Source organism: Phascolarctos cinereus, unplaced genomic scaffold, assembly GCF_003287225.1.
Source record: "Phascolarctos cinereus isolate Bilbo 61053 unplaced genomic scaffold, phaCin_HiC Scaffold_5;HRSCAF=322, whole genome shotgun sequence".
In the NCBI taxonomy this organism is placed as follows: Eukaryota; Metazoa; Chordata; class Mammalia; order Diprotodontia; family Phascolarctidae; genus Phascolarctos; species Phascolarctos cinereus.
In genome coordinates, this window is record NW_027555958.1 from 2,991,087 (window position 1) to 3,016,606 (window position 25,520).

Here is a 25,520-nt window from a genome sequence, read left to right on the forward strand (position 1 = left end):
ATCTCTTCTCAGAAGTCACCTCCTTTCTCTCTGTGTCTTCAGCTCTTCTTACATAATAATACATCAACCAAGCCATGCCATCTCCCCAGCTCCTCTTGGGCTCGCTCTTGGAATCATCTCTCCCCACAGTTTGTCAAGTAGGGAGGTCCTCATAGTCACAAAGGGCCAGACCACAAGCTCTCTCCCAGACTCCATCAGTAGAAGCCCACCTGGTCAGGCAGCTCTCTCCCTCGCCTTGGCTGCCCTTACTCCCAGGTCACAGCTCCCGCATCCACCTTGGCCCTGACTGAGGGAAGGGGCTTTGCCTCAGGTTGTTTCCTCTAAACCCGTGCTTTTGATTTAGTGTGTTTAAAAGCGTGCTTCTGGGATAGACCCCATCCACTTCAGCAGACTGCCTACCAAAGGGGTGTAGGGCTTGAAAAGAATCCCTGGGCGTCCCTGTCTCTTCAGGGTGTGGGATCAAATTCCTTTGGGGTAGAAAGGAGCTCAGGAGCCACTCACCCAATGGGGTGAGGCACAGATTAACTTATTTGTTTGGCCTGGCCCTTGACAAACAAATTGACAGGATGGATTAATGAGAAATTGAGGCTTCGGGTCCCTGCTGAGCCTCAGCATTAACTAGCCTGTGGTCCCCAAAGGCCTTTGCCAGGCACATCTCTCAGATAAGCGTGTACTGCACAATTTGGAGACTTGGCTGTTTACCTGGGCTCCAAATGCACTTGACCTGCCTCCCTATCATTTACCACTTTCTGCTCAGCGTGCTGATGGTAGACCAACTTAATGCACACAATTTTTTCTGTGATAAAAAAAATAACCTGTTTGAACTGCTTTAGGCCAAAGAAAAAGAAATATACTACTCTACACCGCCTTGCAGAGGCGACAGAGCTGGCTGGGTGAGCCATCCCAGCTCCCTGACAGCTTCCTTGGCCTGATTGCTCCCAAACTGGTCTCGCCCAAAGAGGACGCTTGAGAAATGCTTCTTGCCTGGGTGATGACCCTTGCCTAGCAGAGAGCAGCAAGGACACTGGGAGGTTAACAGGGTCAGCCATTAAACCCTTCTCTACCCTCTTCTGTGGATGAAAGTCTTTTAGAAAAGCAACCAGCCAAGCAACTTTGCCAATACAAGTCCAACTTAGGTCTTGGAGATCCTGCCCCACCTCAGGCCCATGGAGAGGATCAGCTCTCACTGCTCAAGGCTGCCGACATCCAGAGGACCCAGAGTGGGCAGAAATACCCTGGCATTTTTTAAAAGGCTTGACATGAGTGTAACTGATTCTCGATTGCTGACAAAGTAGGATGCCAAGGGCTACCCAGCCCAAACCCTTTTCTTTCTGCCTTAACTGGTTTGCTAGACGGCCCCCGTTCAGGACAGTCCACCCTCTGCCTCCATGCCTTTACCCAAGTGAGTCCTCTCCCTTTCCATATCTCCATCTCTTAGAATCCCTAGCTTCCTCCAAAGCACAGCTCAAGGACCTCCCCTGACCCAAGACCCTGGAAGCCATCACAGCGGCTCCCACCTGACCTGTTTAAATAGCCTGTCAAGTCAGAAACAGGAGAAATGAACAGAAGTAAACACGTTGATTAGAATCATAGGTGCAGGGATAGAATGGGCTCCAGAGCCCATTGACAAGAGGGATCTGCCATGCTTGTTCTACCCACAGTGTGGGACCACCACACAGCGGAATTCATGCTCTTCAGACCTCAATCTACTGTGTGAGGAAGGGGACATGGCTCTTAGGAAGGTGAGGTTGGAAAGTGCTCGGGGCCCGATTGGAGGCCTCACTGGACTTAGGATCTCATTGATTCTGGAGCTCCCACTGATGATCAAGTTGCAGTCTGCCCGTCTCTGCCCAACACAGAAGATTTTTGTCTGTACGTCCTCCCATAGGTTTTCCATGGGAGTCCACTCTTTGTGAGTGAGGTCTTCCCTTATGTATGTATTTATTCGTTTATTTTTGGCCATGGCAATCCGTAGTCAAAGACTCAGAAGGAATCTGCACCCGAGGTAGCACAATGTAAAGACTGTCAGACCCACTCAGAGATGGATTTCCTAGAGATCTCAAAGATAGGCAGGTTCCAAGAGAAGGCAAAGGTCATAGTTGCCCCTTCTCTCTCCCCCCAAAGAAAACCCAGAAATCTGCATTCATTCACTCATTCAACAAAAAAGATCCTCACTGTCTGCAGGGGCCTGCCTCCACGAATGTTCTCAAAGAGCTTACAAACTGATGATGGGGGAGGGGGAAAGAGAAGATGTGAACAAATTGATTCTCAGAAGACTGAATGCAGAGCCAGAAGTCGTGGAGTCCAGCTCTCTCCCTTAGAAATTGAGTCCCCTGAGCCCTGGAGAAGCAGTGATTCCTTCCAAGTGCTGAGTTGGGCTATTAAAGAAAGACCATGGAGGCCACCTGCACTCTTGCCTCTCCCCTATATCCCATTGGATGGAAGTTCTGACTGAACAGAAAGAGGGCCTACCTCGGGCAGAAGTCTGCTCGGGCGGCAGTGCAAGCCTCCATCAAAGACCATGTTGGGCGTGACTGGCCGAGGAAACTCGAAAACAGAATCATATCTCAACAGCCAGACAGCAGCCTGCTTCAAAAGGTCCCTGACGTGCCCGTCCCCGTGGAGAAACCCTGAGGCAATTCTGTCGAATGTGGCGTGCAAGTAAGAAATCAGTAGTATAAAAAATAGTTTTGATGACCTGTATAGACTGATAAAGAATAAAATAAGCAGTACCAGCGGAATAATTTATATGATCAAAACACTTTAAAACAAACAATTTTGGAAGACATAAGAACTATGATCAATAGAGTGAATGTTCATGGTTCCAGAGGACTGCTGATGAAACATGCTATCCGTCATAGAAAAGGGACAAATTCGAGTGCAGAGCGAGACGTGGCTATTGTCAAAGACAGCCATTAAGGGAATTTGTTTTACTTGTCTGTGCTGATTTGTGCCAAGAAATTGTGTCTGCTGTTCTTTTTTCCAATGGTGTAGAATGTGGGAGAGAGGGAAAATAAACTTCTGTTGAATTTTTTGAAATAGAGAAGTGAGGTAGTTGCTGAAGATGTGAAATGTATGCATTTTCAGATTGGAGTACTGTATAATATACATTTTACTGAACTCTTTTATTTTGTTACAAGAGACCTCTCATCAAGTGGGAGTAACATATAAATGTAATGTGAAAACAAAGCATCAACAAAACCTTAAAAAATGAATTGACGAAAGAGACACTGAAGAAATCTGAAAGGAAAATACAGAGAATTATGTTTTCATCCCCCAAATGCTGAATAATTCTCTCTCTCTCTCTCTCTCTCTCTCTCTCTCTCTCTCTCTCTCTCTCTCTCTTTCTCTCTCTCTCTCTCTCTCTCCATCCCTCCCTCCCTCCTTCCCTCCCTCCTTCCTCACCCCTCTCTCTCTGGCAAGGAGATATTTGGAACATAAATCTTTTTAAAAAAAGAAAATCTGTGCTCGTCAAGCAGCACCTGCCTCTCAGGCTTCCCACTCCCATGACTTGAGACAGGCTGTTTAAATTCCCTGAAGTTGAATTGTATTTTGCTGATGTTGTAGTTGTTCAATCATTTTCAGCCATGTCCAACTCTTCTTGACCACATTCGGGTTTTCTTGGCAAAGATACTGGAATGTTGCCATTTCCTTCCTTTTTTTTTTTTTTTTTTTGCTTTTTGGTAAGGCAATTGGGGTGAAGTGACTTTTCCAGGGCCATACAGCTAATAAGTGTCAAGTGTCTGGGGTCAGATTTGAACTCAGGTTCTCCTGACTCCAAGGCCGGAGCTCTATCCTGTATGCCACGTAGATGCCCTTGCCATTTCCTTCTTGAGCTCATTTTACAGGTGAGGAAACTGAGGCAAACTGGGTGCAGTGACACGCCCAGGTTCACACAGCTGACAAGATGAGTCTTCCTGAATCCAGGTCTGACACTCTGTCCACTGTGCTATCTACCTGCCCTCAATTCTATAGGCTCACAGATTTAGAAATTGAAGAGACCTTAGAAGTCACGAGTACAGGTTCATTTTCAGATGATGAAACTGATGGCGAAAGACTTAGCATCTCTGTCCAGTAAGTGGCTTTCCCAGCATCACACATAGAGAGAAAACGTTTGAGTCCAAGTGTTCCTGACTACAGGTCCAATGTTGTATCCACCAAATCAGGTTGCCTCTCACCATTTGTAAAATGAGAGGAGGGACTAGAAGGTCTCTGAGGTCCCTTCAACCTATGAGTCTGTGAGTTGATGACCAAGGACCCACAGACTCATTTAAGTAGCCCAAGCCTGTGTACTACATCTCCCTTATTACACTAAAGAGGAAAATGAACTGCAAAGTGGGCAGACCCCTTTCCCCATGGCCACATAGTTGGTCAGTGGCAGAGCCAGGTCCTCTGATTCCTAAGGGCCTGAAAGACTAGAGAACTACAGGAAACTGAGGACACAAAGAAAGCATGGCAAAAAGTATTTGCAAAGAAAACCACTCAGATATATCCCTCTGCCTGAAGCCAACTCCACAGTGCTGCCTAATTTGGAAAATGTCACAAAACTTCTGAGGCAATCTTTTCCTGGCACACCCTGTGTCACCAAAAGTTTGGGGACTAATTAAAAATGTAGCCAGATTTCCTCTTAGAAACAAGAGGCTCTAATTAACCCACTGGTTAGTACCTGCAATGTTGGCTAATGTATCACATAGAAACCTGAGAGAGCTGCTTGGCACTGGCACAGTTGATGCTCCCAATGAAGACCGTATCTGGCATGATTGGTTTAGGGCAATCCATCACAAAGCCTATCCTCATAACCCACACAGATCCATGTCTCAGGATATCCACTATTCTCATGTCTTTCTGAAGGGGTTCTGAAGCCAGCCTTGCAAAAGGTGAATATATCACATGGCATATCATGCCATGGCGCAAAGGGTATAGAATGTTTTTGATGCACTGTAGAAATGTCATCTGGTCTGTGTTTTCTATGGCCAATCTGGGGATATAGAAAGATGGGTCAGGGCACTGAGTACTTTCTGTATCTAAACCACGGAGGAGTCCTCACAAGAAATAAACAGCTGTAATGGACATATACTGGGCCACAAGGGCTCTGCAGGGGTTAACAGATAAGTCAAAACAGCATCATGGTGAGCCTCTTCCAAGGACTTCATCAGCTCCTTGTTATGGACTAGGTTTAAAGAAAAACTAAGGTAAATGTCACTCACCATCTTAAAGAGTACAGCAATGTCAAAGAATCTCATCAGAAAAGGTTTCAGGTCAAACGTCAAAAGCATAGGAGACCCCATTAACTATTGAAAATGGTCCTTGCTGAAAGTGACTGGAAAGGTCTTCAAAGAGTAGTACTATCAGTCCCTAACATGCATGGATAGCTCCAGTGCCAGGACTACACTTTCATGGACTCTCAGACTGAGCTCTTGGACTATGTCATGCATGCTGATCCAGTGGCTGCCATCCATGGGGATCACCAGCAGCTTCTCCCCTTTGATGAAGCCCATGCAGAAAACACAGAAAGCCAGCCCCACCAGAGCCCAGGGCCAAGCTGAGAGCCCTATGGCCATCTCTGCCAAGTCCAGCACCCCTAAGAAAGCGCAGGTTCTGTAAACCCTGCTCTGTTTCCTGTCTTGACAACTGTGTGCCTTATCTTTGTTTGGTCACAGAAGCACTGAATGTAATGAGGCAAAAGGTAATTGGAAGAGAGATTAAAGTTTTGGTTCTTCACATGTATGTTTGGTTGACTTCCTTAGATTAACATTAAAAGAAATGCCAATATCTTTCCCTCTCCATTGATCTGTCCTCTTCTGGACCAAAAATACACTCAGAGCAAAACTGCTTTAGCAATACATACTTGTATGTCAGGATTACAGCCTCCCAAATTTCAAGGTGGAAGGGCATTTAGAAGTCATCTCATCCAATCCCACTATTTTACAGAAGAGAAAACTGAGGCCAAGAGAAGGGAAAGGACTTGCCTGAGAACTTATCTGCACATTGTCCATTAATGAGTGGTCTGCACCAGGTTGAATTTCCTCCCTGCTGACTTCTTACTTACTCCCTTGTGATGTGGTTTCTGTTCCCATCTGACTTGACTTCTCTGCCATACTGGACACTGGTGTCCCCGCCTTCTTTGGATTTCTTTCTTCCATTTTCTGTACTGCTCTGATTCTCCTCCTTCCTCCCTAGCTTCCTCTTTGGCTTTCTGTCTGAGTTTCATTCTTGGAAGACCCCAAGGTCTTTTGAACCATCTGATGTTCAGTTTTTAGGTCCAAAGGGAGAGGATCCTCTCTCCTTTCTCAGAGCTCTTTGTAATCTGTTCTCCCAAAGTCTACAATGTATTTCAGATCCTGCTGGATCTCATCAGCTCCCATGGATTTAATTACCATCTCTATGCTGATGATTCTCAAACATATCTGTCCTGCCCCTAAATCTCTACTGACCTCCAATCTCTCATCTCCAACATCCTTCAGACGTCTTGAACTGGACATCTAGTAGACATGTTAAACTCCATTTGTCCAAAACAGAACTCATTATCTTTCTTGCTAAATCTCCTCCATTTTGTACCTTGGCTGATAGTGTAGATGGTGAGACCATCCTTCCAGGACATCAAGTTCTTCATCTCAGAGTCATCTTGGATTCTTTAGTATCTCTCACTCGTCCTGTCCAAATCATTGAAATATCTGCAGAATTTCTCCAATATGCCCTTTTCTGTCTTTTCATACTGCCCCCACTCTAGTGCAGGCCCTCATCACCTCACCCCTGGACTGTGGCAATAGCTGCTAGTGGGTCTGACTGCTTCCAGTCTCTCCCTACTTCAATCCATCCTCCATTCAGCCACCAAAGTGATTTTCCTAAAGTACAGGTCCAGTAATGTCACACCGTCACCTCAACAAATTCCAGTGGCTCTCTGTTATCTTTAGGAGCAAATACAAAATGCTCTGTGTGTCATTCAAAGGTCTTTCGAACCCATCGCCCTCCTCCCTTTTGAGTCTTCTTACGCCTTTGTCCCCACCATATACTTTTTGATCCAGTGACACTGGCCTCCTGGCCGTTCCAAGAACAAGACACTCTATTTCTCAACTCCAGACATTTTCTCAAGGGCTGTTTCCCTTGCCTGGGATGCTTTCGTTCTCCTCTGCTCTGCCTACTGACCTTCCTGCCTTCCTTTAAGTCCCAACTAAAATTCTGTCTTTTTACGGAAAACCTTTGCTGACTTCTCTTAATTTTAGTGCATACATTCTCTTAATTACTTCCTATTCATCTTGTATAGGCTTGTTTTGTATATATTTGTTTGCATGTTGTCTCCCTACTCTTAGATGGTAAGCCCCTTGAGGGCAGGGACTGTCTTTTCTTTTCTTTTCTTTTCTTTTCTTTTCTTTTCTTTTCTTTTCTTTTCTTTTCTTTTCTTTTCTTTTCTTTTCTTTTCTTTCTCTTCTCTTCTCTTCTCTTCTCTTCTCTTCTCTTCTCTTCTCTTCTCTTCTCTTCTCTTCTCTTCTCTTCTCTTCTCTTTTCTTTTCTTTTCTTTTCTTTTCTTTTTTTTTCCTGAGTGGTTCACACCATGCCTGGCACAGAGCAGTTGCTTAATAAATGTTTATTGCTTGCTTGCTTGATGTATTATAAAGAAATGATGTGGTCACATGACCCAAGCACCTACTCCTTTATGTCAGCCCACACAAACATTTCTGACTACTTGGTCAGAAAGAAACCCCAAATTGTAATTCAGTGTGGCAGAAGAAGAACTGGGCCCCTCGACTTCATACATAGCCGTTGCTTAGCAAGTGTGTAAGGAATCGCACTGAATTGGAGTTGGAACCTGTTCTACCTCACGTCGATCCCTTCGTATCCAAGCTCTCCTTCTTGTGTTCATGGCTTCACCAGCCTTCCAGTTACTCAGGCTCACCATCCCAGTTAGCCTTGACTCTTCCCTCTCCTTCAAGTCCAACATTCAATTAGTTGGGGGCCCTTGCCAACTCTACCTCACCACCATCTCTGTCAGCCATCCCTTTCTCTTTCTTTCCAGAGCACCTGTCCTAGTTTCTTCCCTCATCCCTTCTTGCCTAGACTATTGCAAAATCCACGATCTAACTTGATCTTCCAGTCTCTTCCCATTCAATCTTTTCCAACACAGCATTTGCTAAGCCCCCACTCTAGTTGAGGTTGTGCTGGAGGAGAAAGTGAGTCTAGTGACCTTGCACAGCCCTCCCTCACTCAAAGCAGTCAATTGCAAGTCATGTCATCATCTCCCTGATGTTACGGTCTTCTTTGAGAGTGAAGGACAAACACAACCTGTTTGAAGTATCATACTGGGCTCTGGGGCTACAAGCAGAGAAGGGAAATAAGCCTCATCCTCAGAGGCCATGCATTCTTTTAAGAGAATTGAACATATGCACAGACAAGCACACACAAAGTAGATGGGAAGAGGAAGGAGGCAACGAGAAAGTGTAGGTGCCAATTGACTTGGGATTTGAGTAGGGACTCTACGATGCTGGAGAAAGGATAGAGGACATCTGCACATGACAAACCGACTGTGGAAAGGCATGGAGGGAGTAGATGGGGTTTGCCCACGGTCTCCTCCGTTGGATCGTTCCTAGCCTTCCTCCCTTGACTACTATGAGTAGATAAGACCTATTCCCATTGCTTTCCTTCTTTCATTCCCAATTGCATCAGGCCTCAACCTTGTTTCAGAAGCCTGATGTTGTGAGTTTGGCAGTAGCAAATGGTAGAATCTCGGAGCTGCAAGGGAGCTGAAAAGGCATAGCTTCATCATCATCATCATCATCATCACCATCATCTCACATTGATGCAGTGTTTTAAAATTTGAGAAGTCCTTCACAAATATTATGTCATCTTATCCTCATAACAACCCTGAGGGTAGGTGTGGTTATCATTCCCATTTTACATATGAGAAAACTGAGACCTGAGAGAGGGTAAGTGACTTTTCCAGGGTCCCACACCATGTGTTTGATTTGGGATTTCAACTCAGGTCTCCCTGATCTAAGGAATAGCACCAATCCTGACGCATATTACTTGTTGATTAAGGAGTGGAATATGGGTTTTGCCTGAAATACTGTCCTGTGGTGCGATGGACTACTTTCACAGGCAGTAGGGGACTGTTTGGAAGTCAATAATGGAAACATGGCTGTTTCTCAAGGCACTCGGAAGAGTTGAACAGCCAATCTGCATCCCCAAAGAAGCTATCCATTTCATGGAGATCTCGGATCGATTGAAGAGTTTAGGACCAAAGCATTACTGACTGGTTCTATCTTTTGGACCCATCTGGCCGAAAGCCTAGCATTTGGTAGCTGTGAGCCAAGAATCAAGTGCACTAGAGAAAACATCATTGGATGACCTTGGTCCGGTGCCTCACCACCTTTGGGTACTCACACACTAGTGCTGGGGATTTCCTCTCTCTTATGCCATCCCTCATTTCCTACCACCTTATACATGGATCCCTCATGTACTTGAGGGCAGAGACCAAGACTTCTTTTAAATTCAATGCAATTTGACAAACACTGGCTATTTATTAGAGCCAGTGCCTGTTGTGTGTTTGGCATACAAAGACCAAACCAGAAGACCACCTACTTAAGGGGCGACATGTTAGAGGGGATGTGGGGCAAAGCCCAGGAACAAGTCAGTAACACAAAGAAGATGGAACAGAAATGCCAAGTGATATCAAGAAGGAGAGCCTATGAATGACTGGGGAAGGGGAGGAGTAGGAAGCGGCCCCTGGAGGAGATGGCACATGGGCTGTGCTTTCCACAAAGCTGGTAGGTAGTGTGTTACTGAGATGGGTCTCTCTGTGCCAATGTGTGGAAATGGGGCATGGAATGGGCTGCAAGGAAAGGAAAGCGGACAGAGGATGTGAAAAGGGAATCATAGGAAAGAGAATGGGCAAGGTAAGTGGGAACCGTACCGCACATAATAGATGCTGAATAAATCTGGTGAATTTTGAATACTTATTTCCTCCCTGTATCCACTATATTCCATGTAAAATGAGAGGGATTTGAGCAGCTGCCCTTGATGACTGTCTCCAGCTCAAAATCTCAGAGCCTTAGATTCTATGATTCTCCAGAATACCCAGCACGAGTCTTCCTTTTATATGAGAGGGGAGCAGTAAACATTTGTTGAATGAATGGATGAATTCAAAAAGTCATCATCCTTGCAGTACTCCTTAGGTTGGGACTTTGGTCAGCTCCAAACCATGTTCAATGATCTGAGCTAGCAAATCTTCAAGATAAACAATAATTTTAAAATGGCATCAAAGCCGTTAAGTCATGGTAGGCTTTGGAACATCTTCTGTATTTTTCCATTGTTCTTATTGATTGTGACTCCATGGTCCCTCCCACTGTGTGGAGCACTAGGTTATTTGCCCTTTGTTAAACATTTGCTGATGATCTGTTTCCACAGGTGGATTTGAGTTCCAACTCAGAAACTCTATCTAAAATGCAAGTCTGTGATGGAATCTCTGGAAATTAGAACACACACACACACACACACACACACACACACACACACACAGAGGTTGATTGCAGAACCTCATTTCATAGAAGGGTACAGAATGAGGGCTGGGACTGTTTGCATTTTTGTCTCAGTGGCCCCAGGGCCTACACAGTGCCTGGCACATAGTGGCCACTAAACTGATGCTACCCATTTAGCACATGGCATTGCTACGACACATGCATTAATCTGCAGGATTGCTGAGACTCTTATCGATCTTATTATCTGCATTTTAGACATGAGGAAACTGAGGTGCAGAGCACTATAGTCAGTTGTTCCTAGCCACAGAGCAAAGACCACAAGTGAGATTCCAACCCAGGGATTTCCAACTTCAGCACTAGCTCTCTCTCTCTCTCCACTAGGGCACCACTATGCAACACTGCCTTCCTTATAAGACTCACTTTGTGTTTCTAGAACACAAGAGGGAGCTGGTAAATGAAAGGGATGCTTTCCTAGTTGCTGGACAATTGGACATGATTTCTTGGGGAATCAATGGCCAAAGGATGTTAGAAAACCACCAGAACTAAATGAAGTATAAGGAAAGCTCCCAGGGGGAGGTCAGACTCAACGTGGCCAAAATAGATCCCATTATGATTTTTCCTAAATTCCCCCTCCTTTCCACCTTACTCATTACTGTTGAGTTGACCAGAACTACCAAGTCACTGTTATGAGCCCATACAGCTCTAGGATTCTGATGTTTCATTTGTTAACCCATCTGTTGGCCAACATATTACTGATGAGTATCAATGGGCAAGAGGAGGCAGAAGGGTATCATCCAGGAATTGTGGGCCCAAAAGAGAAGGTGGGCCACTCTTGTGGTGAGAAACCCTAATGAAACACCAATGGACAACCTAAAAGCTTTTCTGGTGCTCCTGAAATATTAGTAGACCTAAAGAAAGGCCTTGATTCAGTTAGACAGCAGCAGTATTTCTAGGAAGACATGGGCAAAAACCATCCTGGATGAGCAAGTAAGGAAGAGTGCAATCTGGGCTAGTGGAGGGAAGGCATGGCAGAGACCCCACAGAGCATCAAATACAGTCTTCTCTCTCCTGCTTCCGTGAACAGAACAACCTCCCCTGGAGTCCCACCAACCAGATTTCCACACCACAATGGCAGGTATAAGATGACCAACTCCTTAAATGCAGGGAATCACGTTTCTTTGGTCTTCATGTCCCTAATCACTAACACCCATTTTTATTTTGAGTAGAGGAACATGTTTCTTTTCCTTTTATATCCACAATCTCTGTAGACCTCCAGGGTCACATTGTCAAACACATTGACCTGGATGTCAAAGATGCAGCTTCAACTCACAATGTCCAAAATGGAAGTAATTCACTCCCCCCTAAACTCACACTTTTAAACTCCCCTTTTACTGTCCAGGGCACCACCATTTCCTCCCCCCAACCCAAGCACACAGGCTGGAAAGCCAGGTGTCATCCTCACCTTCTCACTCTCTTATTAACCCCTGATTACCAATTGGCCACCATGTCCTCTCAATTCCACCTCAGAAGCATGTCTTGGATACACCCCTCACCTCTGACAATGCCACCACCCTGCTACAGGCCCTCATCATCACATTTAGAGCCCTTCATCACCATCCCTTTCCTACCTTTCTAGTCTTCTTACATGTCATGACCAAACACATACAGTTTGGATCCAATGACCTTCCCACCTACTCTGGGACCCAGTGACACTGGTCTGCCACTCTTGACTTTCCATCTCTGGACTCTGGGCAATTTTCCTGGCTGCCTGCCCTCCATGACTGGAATTCTCTTCCTCCTTCTCTCTGTCTCCTGGCTCCTCTGCCTCCCTTCAGGTCTCCAGTAGAGTATTCACTTCTACAAGAAGCCCTTCCTGTCACTGCCTTCCATCTGTGGATGTTCATTTTCTCCTGTCGATGATTTTTTGTATGGACTTGTTTCCATGCTTGATCCCCTCATTAGACTGTGAGCTCCTTGAGGGCAGGGACTGTCCTTTTGTCTTCCTCTGCATGTCCAGCACTTTGCACAGAGTCTCTCTCTCTCTCTCTCTCTCTCTCTCTCTCTCTCTCTCTCTCTCTCTCTCACACACACACACACACACACACACACACACACACTCACAAACACACATACACGCACACATATATGTATATGTACATACATACACACATATATGTAAACCCATGTATATTAGGCATTTAGTACATGCTTGTTGATTTGACCTGACATCACCTGGAGAGCCCAAGACAATGCCTTGTACAGAGTAGAGATGTAATACATACTATTTGGATGAATGAACAATCTACAAGCTAGTAACTGGCCACTCCACTCCCTCATCATACGTGGTGCCATGATAAATACTACCATGCTACCTTCTCCTACATTGTCATCAGCCTGCTCCCATAGTGACACTAGTATAATGAACAGGGAGAGCCCTGGACAGAGGCTCAGGAAACTGACCCCCACATACTTTGTGATATTGGGTAAGTCACTGAATGTCTCCAGTTCTCAGGGAACTCATTTGAAAAACCTGAAGTTCCATTAGATCTGCTGGAAGATTTGTTTCTAATTTTGAACTTTGAGTGCTGATTGAAGCATTCTTTTTTTACTGTCTTTTTCTCTAGAGATTTTTTTTTGTGTTGTTTTTTTTTGCAAGATGGCTAACAAGGAAATACTTATTCCAAGACTTCACATGCATACTTGCTATCATATTGCTTGACTTCTCAAGGGCTGAGAGGAAGGGAGAGAATTTGGAACTCAAATTTTCAGAAAAAGAATGTTAAATATCTTGTTAACATGTGATTAGGAAGTATTTAAAAAAATAAAAATGTTTGAAAAAAAGATTTCTTTTTATTCTAAACTTTTAGGATTGGGCCCATCTTGCCTACACAAATTTATCTCCTGTTCATCTCACACAAACCTTTTCCACAGGGATCATTTCTCTAGAGTTAGAATAAATAATCTAATCAAATCCTCTCATTATATAGATGAGGAAACTTAGGCCCTGAGAGAAGTGACTTATCCAAGGTCACTCAGAAAGGATCAGAGCTGGGATTAGAAACTAGATCTCAAGAGAATAGTCATAAGAAGGGTTAGCGGGGACACTGGAGACCACCAAGTCCAAGTCCCTCCTTTGAAACCTAAAGAAAATGAAAACCAGGAAGGAAATGTGACTTCCCCAGGTCACTCAGCTAGTACATAGCAGAGATTGGAATATGAACCTCAGCGCTCTGCCTTCAAGTCCAGGCCCCTTGCTATTCTACTCCTTCTTTCCTTCCTTCCTTCCTTCTTTCCTTCCTTCCTTCCTTCCTTCCTTCCTTCCTTCCTTCCTTCCTTCCTTCCTTCCTTCCTTCCTTCCTTTCTTCCTTCCTTCTCTCCCACTCCACTAAGTGAATGTCCTGGTTGTTTCCTTAGTTGGAAATGCCACCCCCTTCTGTATTGGAATACAGTCAGTCAGTCTGTCCTCTGGGTCAGCAGACATGCACAAATTTAAGGTACCAGGATCTCTTCTGTCCAGAACAATAACAGTGTGATTGGTTGAATCAGTGATGGGGAATGGCACAATCTACTAATTCATTTCAATGCATGTCAGTTCCAGCCAGCAAACATTGACCAGACATCCATCACAGGCCAGGTCCGAGGCAGAGTTAAGAGGTAGAAGAGCCCAAGAAAGCAAAAATCACAAACCTGTGGTAGTCTTTTCCTCGGTTTGCAGTTTATTCCTCCAATGAAGGCCATGTTGGGCATGATGGGCCGGGGATACTCAAACACAAAATCATATCTCAACAGCCAAATGGATCCTTGTCCATAGAGGCTTGGCAGGGTCACCTCTTTCTTTAGGAAGTCTGCAGCAATGTCTAGGTATTTTGTGTACAAGTCCTTGAAGAGGAGGGTCTCTAAATAATTCACCAGGAAGTTGATTACCCTCTGGTAGAAGGTCATCTGGTGAGAAAAGGCAGTATAGCATCTGGGGATGGTAGATACGGGGTTGGGGGTCCTGCTCATTGTGTGCTCCAAAGCACAGGGAAAGCCTCGGAAAAAGTATACAGAAGGAATGGAGAGATGCTCGGCCAGGATCATCCCACATGGCAAGGCAGGGTCTGTGAAGAGGGCATCAAATTGGCTTTCTTCGAGGTATCTGATGGTCTCGGGGTCCTTCAGCAGGCTGTCACAGTTGAGGAAGAACATGTCGATGACAAGCCGGTTATTCCAGTATTCAGCCCAGGCTGCGCTCAAGAAAGATCTCTCTGCAAAGAGACTGTGGCCAAATGCCTCGAAACGGTTGTCCAGTTCAGCCTGGGGGTAGGAGACTGGGTAGAGTTTTCTTTTGTAGAATTTTGATTCTTTGAGGAGCAAATTGACTTCAGGGACTAGGACCACAATTTCATGTCCCTTCTTACTGAGCTCTTCAATCACATCCCGCATGCTGAGCCAGTGACTTCCATCTTGAGGGAAAACCAGGAGTTTCTCACTTTCAGCCTTGGCCCAGAAACTCAAGAAGAAAAGGCTTCCTACTCCCCAGTGGAAGGGGAGAAAAATGTGAGCTTTCATCCTGGAAGTAAAGAAAAATCTCTCTTTCTTTCCAGAAAGCTCTGGAGGAATTTTTGTCTCCAAGCAGACCTAAGTCCACAGATTAATATTTACCTTTGACTGGGCGTGGAGAACCCTGCTGTAAACATGGTCCTTGCCTGAAAGGATACCTGCCTCATTTCAGCACCCATGAGGTTGTAGATTAGCCTGCACCTCTGGGAGGGTTTCCAATGCCAAGTCATGGGGCTCTGTTCTCAGCCTTACCTAGTGCAATCTCTTTATGGGTAAAGATTGGACAAGTTTGCAATGGACATAAAACGAGGTGAGGTGGTTAATATGTTGGATGACAACCAAATTCAAGCAGACACCCATGGGCTGAAAGAATGGTTGGTCTAATTTAAAATTATAAAATCAAGAGATATCAATCTAAAGTCTTATAATCCTTGATCTGAAAAATAAGCTGCCTGAGTACTATTTAGATGAGATTTGGCTTAAAAGGGGGCCTGGAGATCTTAGTGGACCTCAAACTCAATGAGTGTCAACAGTGGGAAGCAGAGGCAAAGCAAAGAACCACAGCATGCAGCTGTAGTTGGAGGAAGCTAAGAGCCTCCTTTTCTGTTGCCTTGATTAGACCATGTTCTGCAGTATCATGGCCAGTTCTCGATAAATTGGGATGGGTCTTGAGAAGGTTCTTACCCTGGCATTTCAATACATTTCACTTCCTTTGTATTTTATTCCTAGGTATTTTGTTTCACATGCTTCAGAATAAGATTTTGAGAAGGGAGGGCTCCATAGACTTCCCTAGACTGTTACCTAAGACAGCCAGGACTCAAAAAGAATGAAGAACTCTAGCTCCAGGGATTGGTGAACAGCATCCCAAAGAATCAAGAAACCCTGAATGAAAGGGAGCTCTTATCCTGGTGAAGACAAGTCTTGGAGGAGGGAAAGGGAGGACCAGAGGCTGAAACAAGCAGCCCATTTGGCCACCCTGCCTGACAGACAATTCCTCCCACTCCTCTCAGGATCCCAAGCCAGGGGGTAGGACAGAGTTGCCCTCATCAAAGATCTGAAGAGCTGCCATGTGACAGAGGCTTCTAGAGTCCATCCATGGGTCTCCAAACAGTAGAACTGCAACTAATGGGTGAAGGCTCCTGAGGGACAGATTATCGTGTCATCATGGCATCATTGGGTTCTAGATGGAGAGCAGGATTGGATCTTAGAGTTCACCTGTGTTCACTTTACAGAGAGGAGAGAGAGACTGGGGAAGCTAGGAAGCCCCTGATTTCTCTCCACAAACAGCTCTGGAGTAATCATGGCTTGGTATCAACCCCCCCCCAAACCCCCAACCCCAGGCTTAAATAATAATTCTGGCACACAGCTGGACAGGCATTAGACAAATGCAGAGATCAAGGCTCTGAGAAGTTCAGTTACTTGTCTCACGTCACACAGCTCTTCAGCTGTGCTCCTTCTCTCCTCATGTATCCACCACCTAGTTCAGACCCTCATCACCATCACCTCTCACCAGGACTATCAAATGACTTTTTATTACAGAGGCATCTAGGTGGGATGAAGGATAGTGCACTGCACCAGGAGTCAGGAACATCCAAGTTCAAATCAGGCCATGGACATTTACTAGCCATGTGTCCCTGGGCAAGTCATTTATCTGCTGTCTGCCTTAGTTTCACCACCTGTACTTTCCTGCCAAAGTAGTTGTGAGGATCAAATCACATATTTTAAAAATGCTTTGCAAACCTTAAAGCACTATATCAGTGCTGGCTATTATAATTATCATTATTTGATCTCCCTGACTCAAGTCTCTCCCCACTCCAATTTACCCTTCATTCAGCTGACAAAGTTATTTTCTATAAGCATAGGTCTGACTATGTTAGCCCCTTGCTCTGGCCTGCTCAGTGAGCTCTGGTAGTTTCCTATCCCCTCCATGATCAAATTTAAAATACTTATTTAGCATTCAAATCCCTTCCCAACCTGGACCCTTCCTAACTGTACAGTCTTCTTACATTTTGCACCACTCCACACACCATATGATCATGAAATATAGTCACCTTGCTGTTCCATCTGGACACTCTGGGCTTTTCCAGTGGCCATGCCTCATGCTTGGCATTCTTTTCCTCCTCCTTTCCATGTTGTACCTCTGGCATCCTTCAAGCCTGAGATAACCTTTTATCTTCTGCATGAAGCATTTCCTGGTCCTGTTTAATTTCTCTGCCTGTTCTTCTGTGCCTTATCTCCAACTTATTTTGTGTAATGTTTGTACATGGCTGTTCACAACTTGTCTCTTCTTCTAAACTGTGGGGTCCTTGAGGGCAGGGACTGCATTTTGCATTTCTGTGTATCCTTAGAACTTAGCACAGTGCTTGCTTCATATCGGAAGCTTAACAATGATTGCTGACTTACTGACTGACTATTTATTACACACACACACACACACACACACACACACACACAAACTTTTAATAGCATGGAGTCATGTACAGAGGACTGTACTTGTAATTAGAAAGACCTGGCTTCAAATCTTACCCTCAACATTCACTAGCTGCATGACCCTGGGAAAGTCACTCATCTTCTTCTATAGTTAGTTTTCTCATCTGTAAAATTGGATCATTCCTCTCCTACCTCATCGTAATTCAATGAGGTATGGTATATAAAGTGCTTTGCCAATCTTTAATCATCATATGCTTTTTATTATTATGACTATTCGTATCATCATCATCATCGTAATCATCACTACTAATAAAAGGCCTAGGCTGAAATGCTCAGTTTAACACTCTCTGCTCGTGTCACCTTAGGAAAGTCATTTAAAATTATTATTACATCTGGTAATCCTTGTTAGAATTATACATCAGAAGCTCTCTATTTTTCATGGTTGACAGATGACAAATCCCTCCACTCCAAATCCAGACCTCAAAGTATACACAACAACTCAAGCCATCAACTATAGTCAAATCACAACATACTCATAAACTAAGTTGTTACCCACAACTTCTCAGACACAGAACTGAGCTCTAAACAATTAAGAGCAACATTTTCTAATAGATGATTACCTAACCCTTGGGACGTGTGCTGTGACTGGTAAACATTGACATTCTCTTGCCTAGACCCAGCCCCCTTCCTGGAAAGGTTCTTTTAGTCAATTGTCCTGTGACCCTATTGATCATTCTCTTCAATGTCTTTGTCCATAACAGCCTTTCCTGCACACCAGTACTTTACATATATAGTTTTCCCCATGAGGATGTAAGTTATCGGGGCAGCTAGATGTCACAGCAGATAAAGAACAGGTCCTGGATTCAGGAGGACCTGACTTCAAATCTGGCCTCAGACCAAACACTTGACACTTACTAGCTGTGTGACCCTGGGCAAGTCACTTAACCCCATTGCCTAGCCAAAAAGAGAGAGAGAGGGAGAGAGAGAGAATGTAAGTTATTTATATCCTTTAACTATTTATCAATTGGGAAATGACTTTTAGTCTTACAAATTTGAATCTGTTCCTTATATATCTTAGAAATGAGACCTGTATCATAGAAACTTGCTGCAATGATTTTTTCCCCCAAATAACTGTTTCCCTCTGAATTTTTGCTGCAATGGTTTTGTTGATGCAAAAACCTTTTAATTTTATATAATTGAAATCATCTGTTTTCTTTTGCATACTCCTTTCTATCCCTTGTTTGGTTTTGAATTCTTCCCTTAATCATATAACTGACAGGCAATTTCTTCCCTATTCCTTTAATTTGTTTATGATGGGATCTTTCACATTTGTCACGTGTATATTTGGAGCTTATTTTGGTATGTGGTAGAAAGTGTTGGTCTACACCTAATTTTTGCCAGACTGATTGCCAGTTTTCCCAGTAGTTTTTGTAGAATAACGAGTCCCTACACCAATAGCTGAGGATTTGGGGTTTATCAAACATAGGGCTACTGGGTTCATTTTCTTCTGTTTGTCATATATCTAATTTCTTCTGCTGATGGATTTCGTAATTTTTAAAGACCAGTACCAAATCATCCTTTTTTGTGGCCGCCTAGGCACCTTATTTCTTTCCAGTGCCCTTTAATGAGTTTTCTCTAAGATCCATTATAAGCACTGTTAAGATTTTTTCTGACTTTTGATCTTCCTATTGATGATTTCTTGATCTAGTCTCACTTTTTTGTTTATTTATTTTATTTTCCGCCAATTACACATTAAAACAATTTTCACATTTGTTTTTTTTCACTTTTGAGTTCTAAATTCTGTCCCTACCTTCATCTCTTCCTCCCAAGACAGTAAGCTATCAGATGTGGTTTATACATATGTAATCACGTCAAATATTTCTATATTAGTCATTTCATACAAGAACTAAATAAGAGAAAAAAAGGAAAAGAAAGTGAAAAATAGTATGCTTCAGGCTGTATTCAAACAATATCAGTGTTTTTTTCTCTAGAAGTGGAGAGTATGCTTCATCATTAGTCCTTCGGGAATGTCTTGGATCATTGCACTGCTGAAAATAGCTTAGTCATTCACAGTTCTTCATCGTACAGTATTGCTGTTACTAAGTACAGTGTTCTCCTGGTTCTGCTTACTTCACTTTACATCGGTTCATGCAAGTCTTTCCAGGTTTTTCTGATATCACCTGCTTGTTATTTCTTATAGCACAGTAATATTCCATCACAACCAGAAACCGCAACTCGTCTAATCATTGCCCGACTTATGGGCATCCCCTCAAATTTCAATCCTTAGTCACCACAAAAAGAGCTGCTATAAATGTTTTGGTACAACTAGTCTTTCCCTCCCCACCCCCCTGCCTTTTTGTTGTTTTGGGGATATAGATCCAGCAGTGGTATTGCTGGATCAAAGGGTGTGCACAGTTTTATAGCCCCTTGGGCATAGTTCTAAATTGCTCTCCAGAACGGTTGGATCAGTTCACAACTCCACCAACAGAGCATTAGTGTCTCAGTTTTCCATTCCCATCCTCAGTTTTTCACAGCCCCACCAACATTTATCATTTCCCCCTTTTTGTCATATTAGCCAATCTGATAGGTGTGAGTTGGTACAGCAGATTTGTATTAATCTGCATTTCCTAATCAATAGTAATTTAGAACATTTTTTATATGACTATTGATATCTTCGATTTCCTTTTCTGAAAATTGCCTGTTCACATCCTTTGACCATTTATCAATTGGGGCAGGACTTTTATTTTTATAAATTTGACTCAGTTCTCTGTATATTTGAGAAATGAGGCCTTGTTGCAAAACGTCCCAGTTTTCTGATTTCTTTTTAACTTTGAGTGCATTTGTTTTGTTTGTGCAACTTTTTAAAATTTTATAAAATAAAAGTATCTACTTCACATTCGGTAATGTTCTCTATATTTTCTTTGATCCTAAATTCTTCCCTTATCCATAGATCTGACAAATAAAGTATTCTATGCTCTCTTAATTTACTTAAGGCATCACTCTTTATGTGTAAATCATGTGCCCATTTTGACCTTATCTTGAAACATAGTGTGAGATGCTGGTCTACACCTAGTTTCTGCCATACTGTGCTACACTTTTCCAAGTAGTTTTTGTCAAGTAATGAGTTTTTGTTCCAAAAGCTTGGACCTTTGGGTTTACCACAGACTAGATTTCTATGGTCATTTACTATGACATAATTTGTACCTAATCTGTTCTACTGATCCACCACTCTATTTCTTAGCCAGTACCAGCTTATTTTGGTAATTACTGCTTTATAATATAGTTTGAGACCTCAGTACCAAATCATCTTGATGATTAAAACTTTATCATAAAGTCTGAGATCTGGCAGGATTAGACCTCCTCCTTTCCCACTCTCCCCTCCCCTTAAAGCCTTAGGTAGTTAGAATACCTTCTGCTGCTCCTCTGGCCTCTAGAAAGCAATGGAAACTCCTTTGTTAGCATTTAAAACCCTTGACAACCTGGCTCCACATCCTCCTTGCCACATTACCCCCCAACGTGCCCTCCATCGACTTCTTGTTTTATACTGAATGATCAGAGATGACTTCATAAAGGTTGTGTGTGTGACTTCATTCTAAATATAGAGAATGAAAAGTGGGTGCCAGCTAATTTTGAGGCACCAGCCAGATTTTGCTCACACTGTCTTAAAATGTAAAAGGCAGCCCAGAGGTGTGCAATGCATTATAGGATGACCTTTTGTTCTGGGTGGTTGAGGAAAGAAGGCTGGGCAGGGTAGACTATTAAATATCACCATGAGAAATATGGAAGGCTCTTATCCAATCTATTATCATTTATTTGTATTTTGATGATTTAGAAAATTGAGGGAATATGTGTATGTATATATATATGTATATATATATATATATATATTTTTTAAAGGAAAATATATGTTCATCAAGCAGCACCTGCTTCTAAGGCTTCCTACTTCCATGAGTTGTGGCAAATCATTTAAATTCCCTGAACTTGAATTGTATTTTGTTGTTATAGTTATTCAGTCATTTTTCAGTTGTGTCTCATTCTTCACGACCACATTTGGGGCTTTATTGGGAATGAAAATGGATTGTTGCCTTTTCCTTCTTGAACTCATTTTACAGATGGGGATACTGAGGCAAACAGGGTGCAGTGACTCGCCCAGATTCACACAGCTGGTAAGATGAGTCTTCCTGAATCCAGGTCTGACAGTCTGTCCACTGTGCTACCTAGCTGCCTTCAATTCCATAGGCTCATAGATTTGGAAATTGAAGAGATCTTTAAAGTCACTGAATCTAGGCTCATTTTACAGATGATGAATCTGATGGCCAAAGACTTGGCATCTGTGTCCAGTAAGTGGCTTTGCAAGTATCACACACAGAGAGAAAATGTTTGAATCCAAGTCTTCCTAATTTCATGCCCAGTGTTCTATCCACCAAACCAGGTTGCCTCTCACCATTTGTAAAATGAGAGGAGGGACTGGAAGGTCTCTGAGGTCCCTTCAACCTATGAGACTGTGAGCCTATGGCCAAGAACCCAAGACTCCTTTTAGAAGGCCAAGTCCATGTATTGTGTCTCCATTATTTGACTAAAGAGGAAAATAAACTGCAAAGAAGGCAGGCCCCTTTCCCCATGGCTACACAGCTGGTGAGTAGCAGAGCCGGGTCTCCTGATTCTTAAGGACCTGACTGGAGACTGGGGAACTAGAGGTAATAAGAACACAAAGAAAGTATGGCAAAATGTGTTTGCAAGCAACAGCACTCAGACATATCCTTCTGCCTGAAGCCAACTCCACAGTTCTGCCTAATTCAGAAAATATAACAAAACTTCTAAGGCAATGTTCTTCTCATCACACCCTGGGTCACCAAAAGTTTGGGGAATAATTAAAAATGTAGCCACATTTGCTTTTAGAAGCAAGATGCTCTAATTAATCCACAGAGTAGTACCTGCAAGGTGGGCTAAAGTATCTCATACCAACTTGAGAGAACTGCTGGGCACTGGCACAATTGATGCCCCCAATGGAGACCACGTTTGGCATGATCGGGTTAGGGTAATCCATCACAAAGTCTGTCCTCACAAGCCACACAGACCCATGGCTCAGGACATCTACTATACTCATGTCTCTATGAAGGAGTTGTGAAGTCAGTCTTTCAAATGGTGAATATAACATATGGCACAACATGTTCTGGGAGAAAGGGTATAGAATGATCTTTACCCGCTGTAGGAATGTCATCTGGTCTGTGTTTTCTGTGCCCAATCCAGGAACATAGGAAGATGGGTAAGGGCACTGAGTGCTTTCAGCATCTAAACCACAGGGGAGTCCTCACAAGAAGTAAACAGTTGGGATGGACAGATACTGTGCTACAATGGCTCCACAGGGGAAAACAGGATCAGTTAAAATGGCATCATAGTGGGCCTCTTCCAGGGACTTCATCAGTTCCTTGTTATAGACTAAGTCCGTACAAAAGCTAAGGTACATGTCAGTGGTATTCTTCAAGATTGTAATCATATCGAGAAATCTCTTCAACAAAGGTTCTGGGTCAAACACCTTCTGGGAATTTTTGTGCATCATCGTCTGGAAAAGGTCTTTGGTGAAAGTGACTGGAAAGGTCCTCAAAGTATAGTACTGTCCTTCCCTGATGTGCATGGACAGCTCTGGTGCTAGGACCACAGTTTTATGGCCTCTCAGAGTGAGCTCGTGGACCACTTCACGCATTGTGAGCCAGTGGCTGCCATCCATGGGGATCACCAGCAGCTTCCCGGCTTTGGCAAAGCCCAGGCAAGCAGCACTGAAAGCCAGTGCCACCATAGCCCAGGACCAAGGTTGGAACCCTGTGGCCATCTCTGCAAAGTCCAGAAGCCCTGAGGGTGGCAGGATCTGTGAAGCCTGCTCTGTTCCCTGTCTTGATAACTCTGTGCCTTATCTTTGCCTAGTCATGGAAGCAATAAATTTAATGAAGGAAAAGGTAATTGGAACTTTTGATTATTCACATACATGATGAACTTCCTTAGATTAATCATTAAAAGAAATGTCAACATCGTTCTTTCACTCTCCACTGTTCTCTCTTCCTCCAGATTGATTTCTCCTCCCCTAGACCAAAAAACACACTCAGAGCAAAACTGCCTTGACAGCACATGTATATCAGGATCAAGTCTCCCCAGTTTTGAGGTTGAAGGGGATTTAGAAGTCATCTCATCCAATTTTGCCATTTTACACAATAGAAAATTGAGGCCGAGAGAGTGGAAGGGACTTGACCAGCAGCTTGGCTGCCCATTCTTCTTTCCAACTTTCTCCTGCTTCGTTGTTATTAATGAGTGGTCTGCACCAGATGACATTTCCTCCCTGCTCACTCCTTACTTATCCCCCTTGGATGTGGTTTCTGTTCCCAGTTGACCTGACTTCTCTGCCACATTGGACACTGGTGTCCCCTCCTTCTTCCTCGGATATCTCTCTCCTATTTTCTGCTCTGCTCTGATTCTCTTCCTTCTCAGCTTCCTCTTTGGCTTTCTGTCTGAGTTTCATTCTTGGAAGCTCCCAAGGCCTCTTGAACCATCTAATGTCCAGTTGTAAGGTCCTAAGGGAGGGGATCCCCCTCTCCTTCCTCAGAACTCTTTGTAACCTGCTCTCCCAAGTCTGTAGAGTGTGTCAGATCATACCCGCTCATGTAACACAAAGAGAAGATGATGTGGTCATAGAACCCCAGTGTCTCCTACCCTTCCTGTCTGCTCATACTAACATTTCTGCCTTCCTGGTCAGAAACAGGCCCTGATTTGTAGTTCGTTGGGTCAGAGGAACACTTGGACCCTCATTTTTCTCACTCCATGGCCACCCCTCTATCATCTCTGCCACACTGTCTCTCTGTCTTAAATTGTTACTCCAGAAATGTTTGCTAAATTGAATTAGCATTGCAATTGAAACACAATTCAGTGTATTTTCCACAACTTCTCACTCCTCTTCACCCAAACCTCTTATTTTTATTCATGGCACCCTCAGCCTTGCAGTCACCAAGATTCACAACCTTGGGTTGGGTCTTTCCTTTTCTTCATCCACATTTTCTTATCACTTCCCATGTCTTATTTAGTCTAAGTTCATATCATCTGTCATATCTCTTGCCTTTTCTCCACTCACAAGGCTCTCATCACCTACCTCTTTTTTTTTTGGAAAATCTTGAGACTGACCAATGCCCTCCTGAAACTATGTCATTCAAAACTCCACCTAAGTACCCAGATGTGGTCTGCTAGGGCAGGACAAAGCAGAACCATCCCTCTCCTGGTCTGGGACCTTCTCCCTCTCCTAACAGAACCTAAGGAAGTTTGATTGCATGAGCTATGTGGCATGTCACATTATTGGCTTTAGTAAAAAAAAAAGTGAAAATGAGTTAATAAAAGAGAAGATGAATCTCTCCCCTTCCCCTTGTTCTTTAGTTCCTGGACTGTCATGCCCTAGCCCTCCCAGCTGCTCTCCAGACTGAGATGCTGAGGCACCCAGGACAAAGAAGATTGCAGATTCAAACTCGGGTCTCCTGTCTCTCAATCTAGCTCTCTTTCTCTTATTCCATGATACAATAAACATAATTGATATGTGATAATTATATGTTATCTATACTATACTGTGATACTCTTATAATGTCATAGAATACATTGCTTATGTGTTACTACGTATGTGGATGGTTGTTCACTCCCCTGCCCCACTCTCTCACATACTCTCTTTCTGTCCCCCACTCTCTCACCTTCACACACACAGACACACAGACACACAGACACACAGACACACACACACACTCATCTCACTCTGATGACCCTCCAGCCTCTGTGGCCTTTCACATGGTTCAGGCACATCACTCAATGGGCCTTCAGAAGAAGATGGAAGACTCTCCTCCCCGTGTCCAGAGTAGCATCCGCCTCCCCACTACCACCTGTCCCACTCCCACCTCTCTTTCCCAGGGCAGCAATGGCCGGAGGGGGCGGTGGTTGGAGATGAGCCACTGGAGCCCTCCTCCTCTGCCTCCATGGAACATGGACAGATCAGAAATGAAAAATTCATAAGAATTCCAAGATGTCACCATGAATTGGCTTACAGTTGATAAT

General features: G+C 43.7%; 1 protein-coding gene and 1 pseudogene across 2 annotated transcripts in view; both read right to left on the reverse strand.

Annotated features, from left to right (window-relative positions):
- The window catches only part of LOC110198831 (UDP-glucuronosyltransferase 1A1-like), a 148,026-nt gene that overhangs the window by 73,429 nt on the left and 49,077 nt on the right, over nt 1-25,520 (reverse strand). The gene's annotated exons all lie outside the window — the stretch shown is intronic.
- LOC110198833 (UDP-glucuronosyltransferase 1A6 pseudogene) lies at nt 14,046-15,098 on the reverse strand (annotated as a pseudogene).